Genomic DNA, 16178 nt, shown 5'->3' on the forward strand with positions numbered 1-16178 from the left:
TTTGGGCCCCATTGGTTGTGACTTGGCCAGACTGCTTAGGAATACTAAGATACACATTGTGCTCTCTAGAAATTTGGGAACACAGTTCCTGCTTCCCCTTCCGGAGATCAGAAATACACTACTGGCCATTAAAATTGCTACACCAAGAAGAAATGCAGATCATAAACGGGTATTAATTAGACGAATATATTATGCTACAGCTGACATGTGATTACATTTTCACGCAATTTGGGTGCATAGATCCTGAGAAATCAGTACCCAGAACAACCACCTCTGGCCGTAATAACGGCCGTGATACGCCTGGGAATTGAGTCAAAGTTTGGATGGCGTGTACAGGTACAGCTGTCCATGCAGCTTCAACACGATACCACAGTCATCAAGAGTAGTGACTGGCGTATTGTTACGAGCCAGTTGTTCGTCCACCATTGACTAGACGTTTTCAGTTGGTGGGAGATCTGGAGAATGTGCTGGCCAAGGCAGCAGTCGAACATTTTCTGTATCCAGGACGTGCAACATGCGGTCGTGCATTATCCTGCTTAAATGTAGGATTTCGCAGGTATCGAATGACTGCTAGAGCCACGGGCCGTAACACATCTGAAATGTAACGTCCACTGTTCAAAGTGCCGTCAAGGCGAACAAGAGGTGACCGAGACGTGTAACCAATGGCACCCCATACCATCACGCCGGGTGATACGCCAGTATGGCGATGACGAATACACGCTTCCAATGTGCGTTCACCACGATGTCGTCAAACACGGATGCTACCATCATGATGCTGTAAAAAGAACCTGGATTCATCCGAAAAAATGATGTTTAGCACGTTTTGCACCCAGGTTCGTTGAGTACACCATCGCAGGCGTTCCTGTCTGTGATGCAGCGTCAAGGGTAACCGCAGCCACGGTCTCAGAGCTGATAGTCCATGCTGCTGCAAACGAACTGTTCGTGCAGATGGTTGCTGTCTTGTAAACGTCCCCATCTATTGACTCAGGGATCGAGACGTGGCTGCACGATCCGTTGCTACCATGCTGATAAGATACCTGTCATCTCGACTGCTAGTGATACGAGGCCATTGGGATCCAGTACGGCGTTCCGTATTACCCTCCTGAACGCACCGACTCCATATTCTGCTAACAGTCGTTGGATCTAAACCAACGCGAGCAGCAATGTCGCGATACGATAAACCGCAATCGCGATAGGCTAAAATCCGACCTTCATCAAAGTCGGAAACGTGATGGTACGCATTTCTCCTCCTTACACGAGGCATCACAACAGCGTTTCACCAGACAACGCCGGTCAACTGCTGTTTGTGTATGAGAAATCGCTTGGAAACGTTCCTCATGTCAGCACGTTGTAGGTTTCGCCACCGTCGCCAACCTTGCGTGAATGCTCTGAAAAGATAATCATTTGCATATCACAGCATCTTCTTCCTATCGGTTAAATTTCGCGTCTGTAGCACGTCATCTTCGTGGTGTAGCAATTTTAATGGCCAGTAGTGTATATAAGCTTAATTGTGTTGATTGTGACGGACGTTATATTGGCCAAACGGAGAGGTCCTTTACAGCCCGTTTCGATGGGCATCTTTTAACCAAAAAAGGGCGACGTAAAAAATATTCTCCCTTCGTCCAACATTTGAAAACTTCTCACCATCGCGCACCATCCATAAATGATCTCGACATTCCGCATGTTGTACAAAAAGGCAAGAAGGTGGACATCCTCGAAGAATTTGAAATTTCGAAAAGAGTCTGTTTTCAGAGCCCATGCCTGCTCAATGAACAACCACGATTACTTCGAGGCTTTTATTTTGGTTTATACATTGGTATGGTTTAGTTGTGGTTCCTTGTTTTTATCTTATTTTATGGATCTAAGTGTATCGTTACTCTGTAAACACGTTATCTGTCTTTCCGTCTGGCCACTTTGATTCATAGCTCGGTGACACGAGTCGTAAACGTGTGTGCCATAAGGACGCACCCCACACGTAGCCTTTGTTGTAAACATTCTCCGTGTTGCGTTAAAGGCGAATACGCGTAACACAGGTAACGTGTGACTCTTAGGCGATTCTATTCTTTGTATTACTCACATAGTGTGTGAGTCAATGTCTCTTAGCCCTCAATATTTGTTCCTTTGTCTCCAGTCTTATTTATGCGGTTTCTTATGGTTTTTCGCTTACCGCTCTTCGCCTTGAAAAACACTATTATTTATTTCCGTAGGTGAATGTGTCGTATGTGTTTCACTGGATGACGTGCCATTTTTTGTGACTGCGGGACGTTCTGTACTCTTGCCAGTAGTCATGTAGTGTCTTTACCCGGTGAATGTGTCCTGTTAATTTTGTTGGATAACGCTACGATTTTTGATGATTGCAGGAGTTTCTGTGCACTTGCCAGTGCTGCTGGTGTGTTTTTACTCGGTGAGTTTGTCAATGGTTACACTCTTTTCACGCCTCAGATCGTGGTTTCCCAGTTGCTTTATAGCTCATTCATGGCTCATAAATTGTAGTAAGGAAATTTATTTTTTCCCCAGATGATGCTCCTGTGAGAGTGAAATGGGTCACAGATTAAATAAATAAAAAACCATTTTGCTACGGAGACTACCTGATCTTTCTTGGAACATCTCAAGAGGTTGCTGTACCATGAGCCAAAGGATAGAGTGGTGTGATTTTATCGATTTTGACGTTTTAATTTTCACAAACTTTTGTGGTAGGATTAGAATATAGTGTTTATAGGCATTCATATACACGATGATCTCGAAATAACTGCTGAAGGTCATGTGACCGTCCCATGATCACCCATGGCGCCACAAACTCTACCCTTCTCATTCGTATCAGAGATTCTGTAATAATTATCGGTAACATCATGAATCAATAAAAATCGATTACACAATCAATCAGTCAATAGAATACATAGCTCAACTCTGCTTTAAGCTCCATATCCGCTCTCAACTTGTGTCCAACCAATCGAAGAGAAGTATTAAAATTACTCATTCCATTAGAATAATCAAGGATATAATTTAGTTCAACACCAGTTTCAACATCATTTTTTCAGCTTTTAGCATTCAGTATTTACCGTTTATCGCTTAGCAGCGCGGACGCGTGTGCACCTGTGTATGTGTGTGTGTGTGTGTGTGTGTGTGTGTGTGTGTGTGTGTGTGTGTGTGTGTGTTTGTGTTTGTGTTTGTGTCTCTGTGTGTGTCTGTGTATGTCTGCGTGTATGTAATATAGTACGCAACTTAACACGAATAGGGATTTTAATATTACACGTGGGGTATGTGTTGGTGCATGTATGAGAAACAGAAGAAATGCTTATTGGAGAGATCTCAGGTGTAAGGAATATAGTATTGTTATACACGGTCCAGTCACATTAATCTGACAGTTGCCTATGTTCGACCTGAACGTGCAACAACCACTCACAGACGGCAAATGGTAGCCACTAGCGCTGGAGGGAATTGTCACTGGGCCGCAGAAAGCAGTACACCGGGTGCCGTAACGCGGAAACGGACTTCCAAAACGGCATGATCATTGACTTGACGGGTCTAGGGTGGCAACATTTCAGAAACAGCTAAGTTTATAAAATGTTCCACCTTCCTCCATGACGCTACCCAAAACGATCGCCGAGGAATTGAGGTGCATCTAGGCCCATAGATAATAGTGAACGATGGCTGGGCAGATGTGTACGGACAGATTCGAGCAACTGTTGAGCAGCTGACCGTCCAGATGAACTAAGGGGCTACCAACAGTTCCTCCTCGACAACTCTCCAGGGAGAGTTGCTGCGTATGAGCCTCTGGAGCAGGTGCCTGGTTCGTGCGCCCTTGCAGCTTATCGACGACGAGTACTGGAATCTGCACGCCAATACAGCAGCGAGATGCCCACTGAGTGGCGACACGTGGTCTTTTCAGATGAATCGTATTTTATGCTCCATCGGACAGATGGCCGTTGGCTCGTATGGCGCGAAATGTCTGAAGGCAAACACAAAAGCCGGAGAAAGGAGCGTTGCGGCCTATGGGAGGTATTCATGATATTCCGTGAATGTTCTCGTCATTCTGGAAGGCACAATGAATCACCACAAATATGCATCTATCACTGGGGAATATTTCAACCCCTACGAGCCAACTTGTTTTTCCACAGCACGATGGCATCTACCAGCAGGACAATGCAACGGGTCACACAGCTCATAGTGTAGGTTCGTGGTTTAACCAGTACCAGGATGCGTCCACTGTACTCCCCTGGCCACCAGACACCCCGAATTTAAAACCAATCGCGGGACTGCTACGGTCGCAGGTTCGAATCCTGCCTCGGGCATGGGTGTGTGTGATGTCCTTAGGTTAGTTAGGTTTAAGTAGTTCTAAGTTCTAGGGGACTTATGACCTAAGATGTTGAGTCCCATAGTGCTCAGAGCCATTTGAACCATTTTTTTAAAACCAATCGAGAAACTGTGGGACCACTTAGATCGGGCTGCTTGGGCCATGGACTATCAACCAAGAAACCTGGCGCAGGCGGCCACCGCACCGGAGTCGGCTTGGCTCCACAGCCCTGCCCTGCCCGTACCTTCCAGAACCGCCCTGAGTCTCTTCCCGCACGTCTCGCAGCGGTCCACTCTGCGAAAGGGGGTCACTTTAATGTAACTGCACAGTGTACGGAACACAGAGGTATGTGTGTCTGCAGTTCAATAAGCCACTTTACATGAATAATGCGTAACCCATTTGAAGGGTACGATGAATCAACTTTAGCTACTCTTCATTGTATCAGATTTCCTTAGTTCCCAAATTTTCTTCATCCTTTTAGAGTGTTGTTCCCTTTCCCCTTGAGTTCACTTTCGTCTAGTTGTTTTCTTTCTCTCTCGAAATTCTGCCTTTTGAACTGCGTTTCTGAAATTTGTTCTGTTTTCTACTGTGTTTTTTGTAATTCCAGAGTTTTCCATGTCCTTTTCAGTCTCTATGAACCATGCGGGCTTGGGTTTGTAACTATTGAGTAATGTGAATCTCCACTTGGTTAGTCTGTTGTTATCCATTGTGAATATATGTCCAAAAACCTGTAGTCTTCTCTTCCTCATTACATCAGTTAGTTTTCCAGTTTTCAAGTATAGCTCTCTGTTTTGTCTTAACCTGTATTCAGCATTATAGTTTCTTTTAGCTCCCAGTATTTTACTTAAAATTCTTCTTTCGACCTTCTCTAGTTTCTGAAGATCTCCATTTCTTGTTATTTTAAGTGTTTGTGCCGCATACATAGTTTCAGGTCTGGCCACTGTTTGGGAGTGTCTTAGTTTCGTCTTCCAGGACAAGGACTTTTTGTTATAAACGTTTCTGGTCATATGAAACACTCTTTCCACTTCGTGCACTCTAATTTCTATAGCTGTCATTTCTAGGTATTTAAAGGAATCTGTTTTGTGTATTGCATTGTTGTCAACTGCAGTATTTTGAGGAGCATCACAGGTGTTTGTCATGAACTTTGTTCTTTCAAAGGATATTGTACTCCTACTTTGGCTGCTTGTTTTTGTAGTTCTCTTATTTGTTTTTAGGCATTATCTAGCGACTCTGTAATCAATGCCATGTCATCTGCGAAGGCTAAACAGTCTACAGTGATCTTGTTTTGATTTCTTCCTAGTTGAATCCCTTTAGTATTGATGGCCTTCTTCCATTCTTGAACTACCTTCTCTAACACACAATCGAAAAGCAGAGGTGACAAACCGTTTCTCTGTCGGACACCTGACTTTATTTCAAATGATTTTGAGAGCTCTCCCCTAACTTTTACTTTCGATTTTGTATTGGTCAAAGTTACTTTAATTATTTCAGTTGTTTTAGTATCTAGTCCCAGTTCTTTCAATTAAATCACAGGCTTTTTTAAAATCCACAAACGTAATTACATATTTTAAGTTCCTGATTTTCCTCATTTCTATTATGTTCTTTAAGTTTAATATTTGTTTTTCACATGACCTTCCCTTCCTATGTCCAGCCAGATACTCTCCTAGCTGTTTGTCAAGTATTTCTTCTGCTCTTATTAAAAGCGCCTTAGACAAGAGCTTATAGGTCACTGGTAAGAGTGAGATTCCCCTATAATTACTAGGGTCTGTTTTCCTTCCTTTTTTATATTTATATATCTGTGTGTGTGTGTGTGTGTGTGTGTAATTTCGATGCAAATACAATTACTGTAACTTTGCACTGTTTCCTAACCCAACCTCTGTGTATAATGTTAGGCAGTGTTAATGTGCCTATGTGTTGTGTGTTGTCGAAATCTGACGAGCGTATTAGCTTTCTCTCGTGTTGTTTCCATTTGTTGGACGTCTTTTCTACAAGGAAGAAGGCGAAGTAGGCATACCTGGCAGAGAGAGTTGAGATAGGGGTAAAGGATGGATTTGCTGTGTTTTAATTTTCAACGCCTATATTTGAGTATAGGAAAGGGGGCGATAGGGTCGCTACAATTACAATACTTTACTGTCATTGACTGGATTCAAGGAAAAGAAGGGTGGCACGTACAGCAGAACTGATGTTGTTACACGATCATGGATTTTTTAAAATTTATTTATTGAAGCTACGTTCTGATTGGATAGACACTTCCCATACTTTGCCGTAATTTTTTTAAAGAGGGGAGGGAGAAGGGGCATGGGGCATAGAAAACAACTGGGCTATTTGGATTTTTTAAAATTTATTTTCTTTATTTTTGTGGTGTCACCGCCAGACACCACACTTGCTAGGTGGTAGCCTTTAAATCGGCCGCGGTCCGTTAGTATACGTCGGACCAGCATGTCGCCACTATCAGTGATTGCAGACCGAGCGCCTCCACACGGCAGGTCTAGTCTAGAGAGACTCCCTAGCACTCGCCCCAGGTGTACAGCCGACTTTGTTAGCGATGGTTCACTGCCTACATACGCTCTCATTTGCAGGGACGACAATTTAGCATGTCTTCAGCTACGTCATTTACTACGACCTAGCAAGGCGCCACATTCAGTTACTATAATTACTTCAAGAATGTATTCTGAAGGGATGATATTGTGAATCACGTACCGTCAAGAGCTACGTTCATCATTAATGGATTAAAGTTAAGTATCAAACTAATTACGTCCACTTTCTGAATTCTCATTCCGTGTCATGTTCCAGACCTCACATCAGTACAGTTCTTCCCTCTTCACGCCAGCCTGCATGAGCTAAAACGCGTGCATTTCGGCCTCCACTAGTAACACGGTGTTGGCTCTTCTGCTAACACAAAATTGGCGATAAGTGTAAAAACGGTGTTCTTATCTATACTGCCCTCATTTCGTTGTGTAATGGCTTCGCCACAATCTCCAGAAGTACTTTCCGAATTTTATCGCTTACAGAAACAACAGACGCAGGCATTACTTGATGCCCTTGAACAGCTCGTCCAGGGCCAACGTGCAATGCAAAACGATGCTGCAGCCGCCGCTCCACCGCTAACGCAGCCACAACATGCAGTTGCACTGACCTTCAGACCTTTTGATGCTGCACTGGAAAGCTGGACGGAGTGGTCATGCCAATTTGGATTCCATCTCGCCGCCTACAGAATTCGAGGTTACGAGTGGCAGCCTTTTCTTTTGTCATCCGTCGGTGTGCAAATCTACCTTGTGATAGTCAAATTATTTCCCCGACGCGACGTAGCAACTCTGTCCTATGAAGAAATATTGTCTACATTAGATGCATATTTCAAACAATCAGTCAATGTAGTTGCAAAACGGTATACCTTATTTCGTACAAAACGTACGGCAGGTCAGACTAATCGGGAGTGGGTTGCAACCTTGCAATGCTCTAATAGGGATTGTGCTTTTGAGTTCAATGTGGACTCCTATATTCAGATACTATGGTATGTGATACAATTGCACAGAACGTTTCTGATGTTCGTATAAGGGAACAGATTTTGAAACTAGTCAATCCCTCCCTTCAACAAGTGATGGACATATTGGATAGGCAGGACACACTTGACTTTGCTCAGAAATCATTTGAAACTTCGCGAGCCGTGTGTCAGGTTAACCGGCCCTCCGGGCGAGCTGCACAGAGCAGTAAACAGCCCTCGCGCCCGGCCGCGCCGCTGCCGCCTGCCTCTCAGTCACTTGTGCTGTGCCGGCAAGCAAATGCAGTGCTCAAATCATGCTCGTGGTGCGCTACTAAACATTCGTGTCAGAATTGCCCGTCAAGCCAAGCTATTTGCTTTTACTATACTAAAAAAGGACATGTTCAGAGTGTTTGCCAGAAAAACCTCAGATCAGAAACTCAAAACCATTCCAGGCCCTTTGCTTCTCGCCGGAATCGGAATTGAACCAAGGATACTCAGGCTCGCGAAACTTCGCCCATGGAAATTCATGTAGTTCATTCCACTCCACCCAGTGCCACTCTCTCTAAAAGTGACTGTGTTCGTCCCACAACTAGTGTGCGTCGACATCGCCAGAACTCCCGTCAAGTGGCAAGTGAATTTGTACCAGTGTCAGTTCATGTTGCATGAGACAGTCGCTCTTGTCGTCAGCAGGACAATAAACTTTTTGTAGACTTGGGCATTAACAGCAAAGTGATACCATTCCAGCTCGATACCAAAGCTCCAGTTTCACTGATCAATCAGGACACTTACAAACTACTGGGCACACCTCCGTTGCATGCCGCAAATGTTAAGTTAACTAGCTATTCAGGTCAAGAGATCCCTGTCTTAGGACAGTACAGCCTTCTTGCAACATACAAAGGACAAACAAAACTTGTGTCATTTTAGGTCCTTCATTCTTCTTCTGCAGTGAACGTGTTTGGTTTCGATTCCTTTCAGTTGTTTTACGTGTCTATAGTAAATCAGGTCCTATCAGTGAACCAGACTGTGCCTTCAGACAGTGTTTCTCGTCTATATGAAGAATTTGCAGACATTTTTGCACCGGGCCTCGGTTGCGCTAAGAACTATAAAGCACATTTGGAACTGAAAGTAAACGCGCAACCGAAATTTTTCAGAACGCGCAATGTTCCCCACGCATTGTGTGATAAGGTTGAAAAAACATTACACGATTTGGAATCACAAGATGTAATTGAACGTGTGCAGGCTTCTCTCTGGGCATCACCCTTAGTCATTTTGCCAAAACCTTCGGGAATATTGAGACTTTGTGTGGACTTCAAGGCAACAGTGAATACACATCTAGTGATTGCAACTTTTCCTTTACCCCACCTGAAAGATCTTTTTGACAAACTGTGCCCGGGTAAATATTTTTCGAAGTTGTACCTCGCAGATGCGTACTTGCAAATACCGGTGGACGAAGAATTCGAGTGCGTTTTGGTGGTCAACACGCATCTTGGTTTGTATCAATTCAAACAACTGCCATTCGGGTGTGCAACCGCCCCTGCATTGTTTCAGCAATATCTACAAACTGTTTGTGCGTTGGTCCCTACTGCAGCAAACTATCTGGACGATATTGTGATCTCCGGAAAGATGGAAGAAGAACATTTAGTCAATCTCAGAACATTATTTCAGGTCTTGCGACAAAATGGTCTTCGATTACGGAAGGACAAATGTGTGTTTTTTGCTAGTGACTTGCCATACCTGGGATATGTACTCAATGCCAAAGGCCTACATCCCAGTCCCGAACACCTCCGTGCCATACAAGACTTGCCTTCGCCGCAGAATTTGAAGCAGCTACAGAGTGTGCCGGGAAAAATCAACTATTATCACAGATATGTGACGCACCCACATGCCTTGCTCATACTGTGGCATCAAGCAGTCAGGCCTGCAAGATGAGTGGTCTGCCAAGCGAGTGGATTCATTCTTATTTATCGAGTAACATGAACTCTAGTACTCACACTTAAGTTACAAGTTATCCTCCTATACGATTAATACGCAACGGAAACACGCATCTGACCAGCAGTAATTTACAGAACTCTGACTGTACACTACGCACTGGCAATACCACATTTTCTTTCTTTTTTATTTAACGGCTTTTGTCAACACGTGGCCACCGCACTGAATATGAATGGCGCACACATTATAAATTCGGGGCATTATGACAACAAACAATTCGAAGGAAAAGTCCACCAATCTTTTTCCTTTCACTATCTTATTTATTCCGATAAATTCTCTAACCTAAACACACAAATTCTATAACCTACAACAATAACACATGAGAAATTCCTCCCAGTGGGCATGGCTTTACATTGGTGAATCTCTATATTATGGTCTCGTAATTATTTAACGCTACAGTGCACTTTCTGGATAGGATGGTGGATCTTTTATTATTTCTCACACTTCGACTCTCACAATCATCATCACGAAACTTTCCTCCAGACCGAGCAGTACCGAAGGAACAAGCATAACCCACTAATCTTTTGAAACTACCTTGCTACTCTCCCATGCAAAACCACACATACCCAAATTACATGACATACACCACACTACGACATGAAATACTACACAGAGAATAATCACAACATTATCACTTTCAGCTTTCCCACTTCAATTAATATTTATCCCAGTGAAATGATAATTAAATAGACACCCTAGCTGCAAACAGGCGTTGATATACTTCACTGGGGACATGTTGAAAATGTGTGCCCCGACCGGGACTCGAACCCGGGATCTCCTGCTTACATGGCAGACGCTCTATCCATCTCAGCCACCGAGGGCACAGAGGATAGTGCGTCTGCAGGGACTTTTCCCTTGCACGCTCCCCGTGAGATCCACATTCCCAACATGTCCACACCACTACATTCGTAGTGCGCCTAATAGATGTTTGCCCATCATACTCATTACTCGTGGCAGATTAATCTACCAAGTCCCGTACGAGTTCGGGCATAGCGTGTGCGTTCACACAAGAAGGTCAATGGCCGGGAAGCCATATTTTAACTATATATGACGGTAGTATCTGTTCCCGAAAGAACACATACCGTGGATGACCATGCAGCTTTGCTAGAAATGAAATGATAATTAAATAGACACCCTAGCTGCAAACAGGCGTTGATATACTTCACTGGGGACATGTTGAAAATGTGTGCCCCGACCGGGACTCGAACCCGGGATCTCCTGCTTACATGGCAGACGCTCTATCCATCTGAGCCACCGAGGGCACAGAGGATAGTGCGTCTGCAGGGACTTTTCCCTTGCACGCTCCCCGTGAGATCCACATTCCCAACATGTCCACACCACTACATTCGTAGTGCGCCTAATAGATGTTTGCCCATCATACTCATTACTCGTGGCAGATTAATCTACCAAGTCCCGTACGAGTTCGGGCATAGCGTGTGCGTTCACACAAGAAGGTCAATGGCCGGGAAGCCATATTTTAACTATATATGACGGTAGTATCTGTTCCCGAAAGAACACATACCGTGGATGACCATGCAGCTTTGCTAGAAATGAAATGATAATTAAATAGACACCCTAGCTGCAAACAGGCGTTGATATACTTCACTGGGGACATGTTGAAAATGTGTGCCCCGACCGGGACTCGAACCCGGGATCTCCTGCTTACATGGCAGACGCTCTATCCATCTGAGCCACCGAGGGCACAGAGGATAGTGCGTCTGCAGGGACTTTTCCCTTGCACGCTCCCCGTGAGATCCACATTCCCAACATGTCCACACCACTACATTCGTAGTGCGCCTAATAGATGTTTGCCCATCATACTCATTACTCGTGGCAGATTAATCTACCAAGTCCCGTACGAGTGGATCTCACGGGGAGCGTGCAAGGGAAAAGTCCCTGCAGACGCACTATCCTCTGTGCCCTCGGTGGCTCAGATGGATAGAGCGTCTGCCATGTAAGCAGGAGATCCCGGGTTCGAGTCCCGGTCGGGGCACACATTTTCAACATGTCCCCAGTGAAGTATATCAACGCCTGTTTGCAGCTAGGGTGTCTATTTAATTATCATTTCATTTCTAGCAAAGCTGCATGGTCATCCACGGTATGTGTTCTTTCGGGAACAGATACTACCGTCATATATATTTATCCCAGTTTCACACGACACTGCCCCACTTCGTAATTCTACTTTCCTACTATGAACTCTGGAGATATATGCACGTCTTCCTGTGCAATGCAAGCCAAGTGGCGTTGCTGGATAGACGGCCGACTCACCTTGCTTCTCTCTCAGAGTTTGAATCTAGCGTCACACGGAATCATATCACGCAAAGTAATATTAAGAATGTATTCATCACACACGTGAGTTCTCAACTGATACCATGGACGAGTACTTCTCTTTATCTTTTGTCTCATACACAGTTTGAGACTCACACAGTACTCACCACGTGGAAGTACTCGTCTCTAATTTCAAGTCCTGCACACGCCATTTCTTAAATATTTCAACTTATGGTACACACGCTATTTCTTAAATATTTCAACTTATTGTACACACGCTAGTAATTCAGCTTAACTTAAGCACATGGAAGTATTTCAACTTATTGCTACACGTGGTTTCATTGTGACCGTTGGTCACTTCCGAAGATTACTACAATCCCATTAATATTACCTGCCTGACATTTAATTCTCCCCACAAAAGTTCCTGAAATAGAGAAATTATTACTTCAAACTACTCTTAAATATTCCACATGCATACCATGTCTCCACTCTTTTGTCATTACGGAGCACAAACTAAAACAGGTCTTAACAGCACAAGATCCAGTGGCAGAGTGCTGAAACATGGCCGTTCTCCAGGTTCTCTCACACCTCTGTCGAAGTGGGGGAGCACCTTGCTACCGTATTGGTCAGCCACATTTCAGGCGCTCAAAGCTCCGGTAAGTTTCATCTCTTTGGTGCCACCAAAGGTGGCCAAAGGATCGTCTCAAAGATGATCATATATTCACGTTCACTATCTGCAGTTAGCAGACGACCATACATTCATTCATTTCACAGATCTCACCAAACTAGATGTAGGGATTTATTTTGTGGGAGTGCTCATGTGATCAATTAAATAAATAAATTGTCATTCTTTCCCACACTGGTATCCGGCTTCACTGTATTAATTGAGATTGAGTTATTATTAGAATAAAATGTGTTGTTCTGACAAAAATAATGAAGTATGTTGTACCTATTTTAAATGTCGGGCGGTACTGTACCCTTTCACCACCGGCTACCCATGCAGAAAAAAATGGCACGGTACTATCCTTGCAATGCGAGGGTAGTTCCGAACATTTTTTTAAGAAAACTGTATTAGAACAAACGTAGCAAGTCATCAAAATAACCAGGAGGAGACCTTAGCCCCTGGTGGCCTCAAATAGACGACCAAATACTGTTGTTGTTGCTGTGGTCCTCAGTCCTGAGACTGGTCTGATGCAGCTCTCCATGCAAGCTTCTTCATCTCCCAGTACCTACTGCAACCTACATCCTTCTGAATCTGCTTAGTGTATTGATCTCTTGGTCTCCCTCTACGATTTTTACCCTCCACGCTGCCCTCCAATGCTAAATTTGTGATCCCTTGATGCCTCAAAACATGTCCTAACAACCGATCCCTTCTTCTAGTCAAGTTGTGCCACAAACTTCTCTTCTCCCCAATCCTATTCAATACCACCTCATTAGTTACGTGATCTACCCACCTTATCTTCAGCATTCTTCTGTAGCACCACATTTCGAAAGCTTCTATTCTCTTCTTGTCCAAACTGGTTATTGTCCATGTTTCACTTCCATACATGGCTACACTCCATACAAATACTTTCAGAAACGACTTCCTGACACTTAAATCTATACTCGATGTTAACAAATTTCTCTTCTTCAGAAACGATTTCCTTGCCATTGCCAGTCTACATTTTATATCCTCTCTACTTCGACCATCATCAGTTATTTTACTCCCTAAATAGCAAAACTCCTTTACTACTTTATGTGTCTCATTTCCTAATCTAATCCCCTCAGCATCACCCGATATAATCTGACTACATTCCATTATCCTCGTTTTGCTTTTGTTGATGTTCATCTTATATCCTCCTTTCAAGACACTTTCCATTCCGTTCAACTGCTCTTCCAAGTCCTTTGCTGTCTCTGACAGAATTACAACGTCATCGGCGAACCTCAAAGTTTTTACTTCTTTTCCATGAATTTTAATACCTACTCCGAATTTTTCTTTTGTTTCCTTTACTGCTTGCTAAATATACAGATTGAATAACATCGGGGAGAGGCTACAACCCTGTCTCACTCCTTTCCCAACCACTGCTTCCCCATCTTTCTTCTAAGATAAGTCGTGAGGTTAGTATTGCCTCACGTGTTCCAACATGTCTACAGAATCCAAACTGATCTTCCCCGAGGTCCGTTTCTACCAGTTTTTCCATTCGTCTGTAAAGAATTCGCGTTAGTATTTTGCAGCTGTGACTTATTAAACTGATAGTTCGGTAATCTTCACATCTGTCAACACCTGCTTTCTTTGGTATTGGAATTATTATATTCTTCTTGAAGTCTGTGGGTATTTCGCCTGTCTCATACATCTTGCTCACCAGATGGTAGAGTTTTGTCATGACTGGCTCTCCCAAGGCCATCAGTAGTTCTAATGGAATGTTGTCTACTCCCGGGGCCTTGTTTCAACTCAGGTCTTTCAGTGCTCTGTCAAACTCTTCACGCAGTATCTTATCTCCCATTTCATCTTCATCTACATCCTCTTCCATTTCCATAATACTGTCCTCAAGTACATCGCCCTTGTATAAACCCTCAATATACTCCTTCCACCTTTCTGCCTTCCCTTCTTTGCTTAGAACTGGGTTGCCATCTGAGCTCTTGATATTCATACAAATGGTTCTCTTCTCTCCAAAGGTCTCTTTAATTTTCCTGTAGGCAGTATCTATCTTACCCCTAGTGAGACAAGCCTCTACATCCTTACATTTGTCCTCTAGCCATCCCTGCTTAGCCATTTTGCACTTCCTGTCGATCTCATTTTTGAGACGTTTGTATTCCCTTTTGCCTGCTTCATTTACTGCATTTTTATATTTTCTCCTTTCATCAATTAAATTCAATGTTTCTTCTGTTACCCAAGGATTTCTATTAGCCCTCGTCTTTTTACCTACTTGATCCTCTGCTGCCTTCACTACTTCATCCCTCAGAGCTACCCATTCTTCTTCTACCGTATTTCTTTCCCCCATTCCTGTCAATTGTTCCCTTATGCTCTCCCTGAAACTCTCTACAACCTCTGGTTCTTTCAGTTTATCCAGGTCCCATCTCCTTAAATTCCCACCTTTTTGCAGTTTCTTCAGTTTCAATCTGCAGTTCATAACCAATAGATTGTGGTCAGAATCCACATCTGCCCCTGGAAATGTCTTACAATTTAAAACCTGGTTCCTAAATCTCTGTCTTACCATTATATAATCTATCTGATACCTATTAGTATCTCCAGGATTCTTCCAGGTATACAACCTTCTTTTATGATTCTTGAACCAAGTGTTAGCTATGATTAAGTTATGCTCTGTGCAAAATTCTACAAGGCAGCTTCCTCTTTCATTTCTTCCCCCCACTCCATATTCACCTACTATGTTTCCTTCTCTCCCTTTTCCTACTGACGAATTCCAGTCACCCATGACTATTAAATTTTCGTCTCCCTTCACTACCTGAATAATTTCTTTTATCTCTTCATACATTTCATCAATTTCTTCATCATCTGCAGAGCTAGTTGGCATATAAACTTGTACTACTGTAGTAGGCATGTGCTTTGTGTCTATCTTGGCCACAATAATGCGTTCACTATGCTGTTTGTAGTAGCTAACCCGCACTCCTATTTTTTTATTCATTATTAAACCTACTCCTGCATTACCCCTATTTGATTTTGTATTTATAACCCTGTAATCACCTGACCAAAAGTCTTGTTCCTCCTGCCACCGAACTTCACCCACTATATCTAACTTTAACCTATCCATTTCCCTTTTTAAATTTTCTAACCTACCTGCCCGATTAAGGGATCTGACATTCCACGCTCCGATTCGTAGAATGCCAGTTTTCTTTCTCCTGATAACGACGTCCTCTTGAGTAGTCCCCACCCGGAGATCCGAATGGGGGACTATTTTACCTCCGGAATATTTTACCCAAGAGGACGCCATCATCATTTAATCATACAGTAAAGCTGCATGTCCTCTGGAAAAATTACGGCTGTAGTTTCCCCTTGCTTTCAGCTGTTCGCAGTACCAGCACAGCAAGGCCGTTTTGGTTAATGTTACATGGCCAGATCAGTCAATCATCCAGACTGTTGCCCCTGCAACTACTGAAAAGGCTGCTGCCCCTCTTCAGGAACCACACGTTTGTCTGGCCTCTCAACAGATA

General features: G+C 43.5%; 3 non-coding genes across 3 annotated transcripts; 1 reads left to right on the plus strand and 2 right to left on the minus strand.

Annotated features, from left to right (window-relative positions):
• Positions 1–10948: 10948 nt before the first annotated feature.
• Trnat-ugu (transfer RNA threonine (anticodon UGU)) lies at positions 10949–11023 on the minus strand. The gene has a single exon. It is a non-coding gene; the product is annotated as a tRNA-Thr (tRNA).
• Positions 11024–11388: 365 nt separating this feature from the next.
• Positions 11389–11463, minus strand: Trnat-ugu (transfer RNA threonine (anticodon UGU)). The gene has a single exon. It is a non-coding gene; the product is annotated as a tRNA-Thr (tRNA).
• Positions 11464–11679: 216 nt separating this feature from the next.
• Positions 11680–11754, plus strand: Trnat-ugu (transfer RNA threonine (anticodon UGU)). Its single transcript has one exon. It is a non-coding gene; the product is annotated as a tRNA-Thr (tRNA).
• Positions 11755–16178: the final 4424 nt, after the last annotated feature.

Source organism: Schistocerca nitens, chromosome 6 (genome assembly GCF_023898315.1).
Source record: "Schistocerca nitens isolate TAMUIC-IGC-003100 chromosome 6, iqSchNite1.1, whole genome shotgun sequence".
NCBI classification, from domain to species: domain Eukaryota; kingdom Metazoa; phylum Arthropoda; class Insecta; order Orthoptera; family Acrididae; genus Schistocerca; species Schistocerca nitens.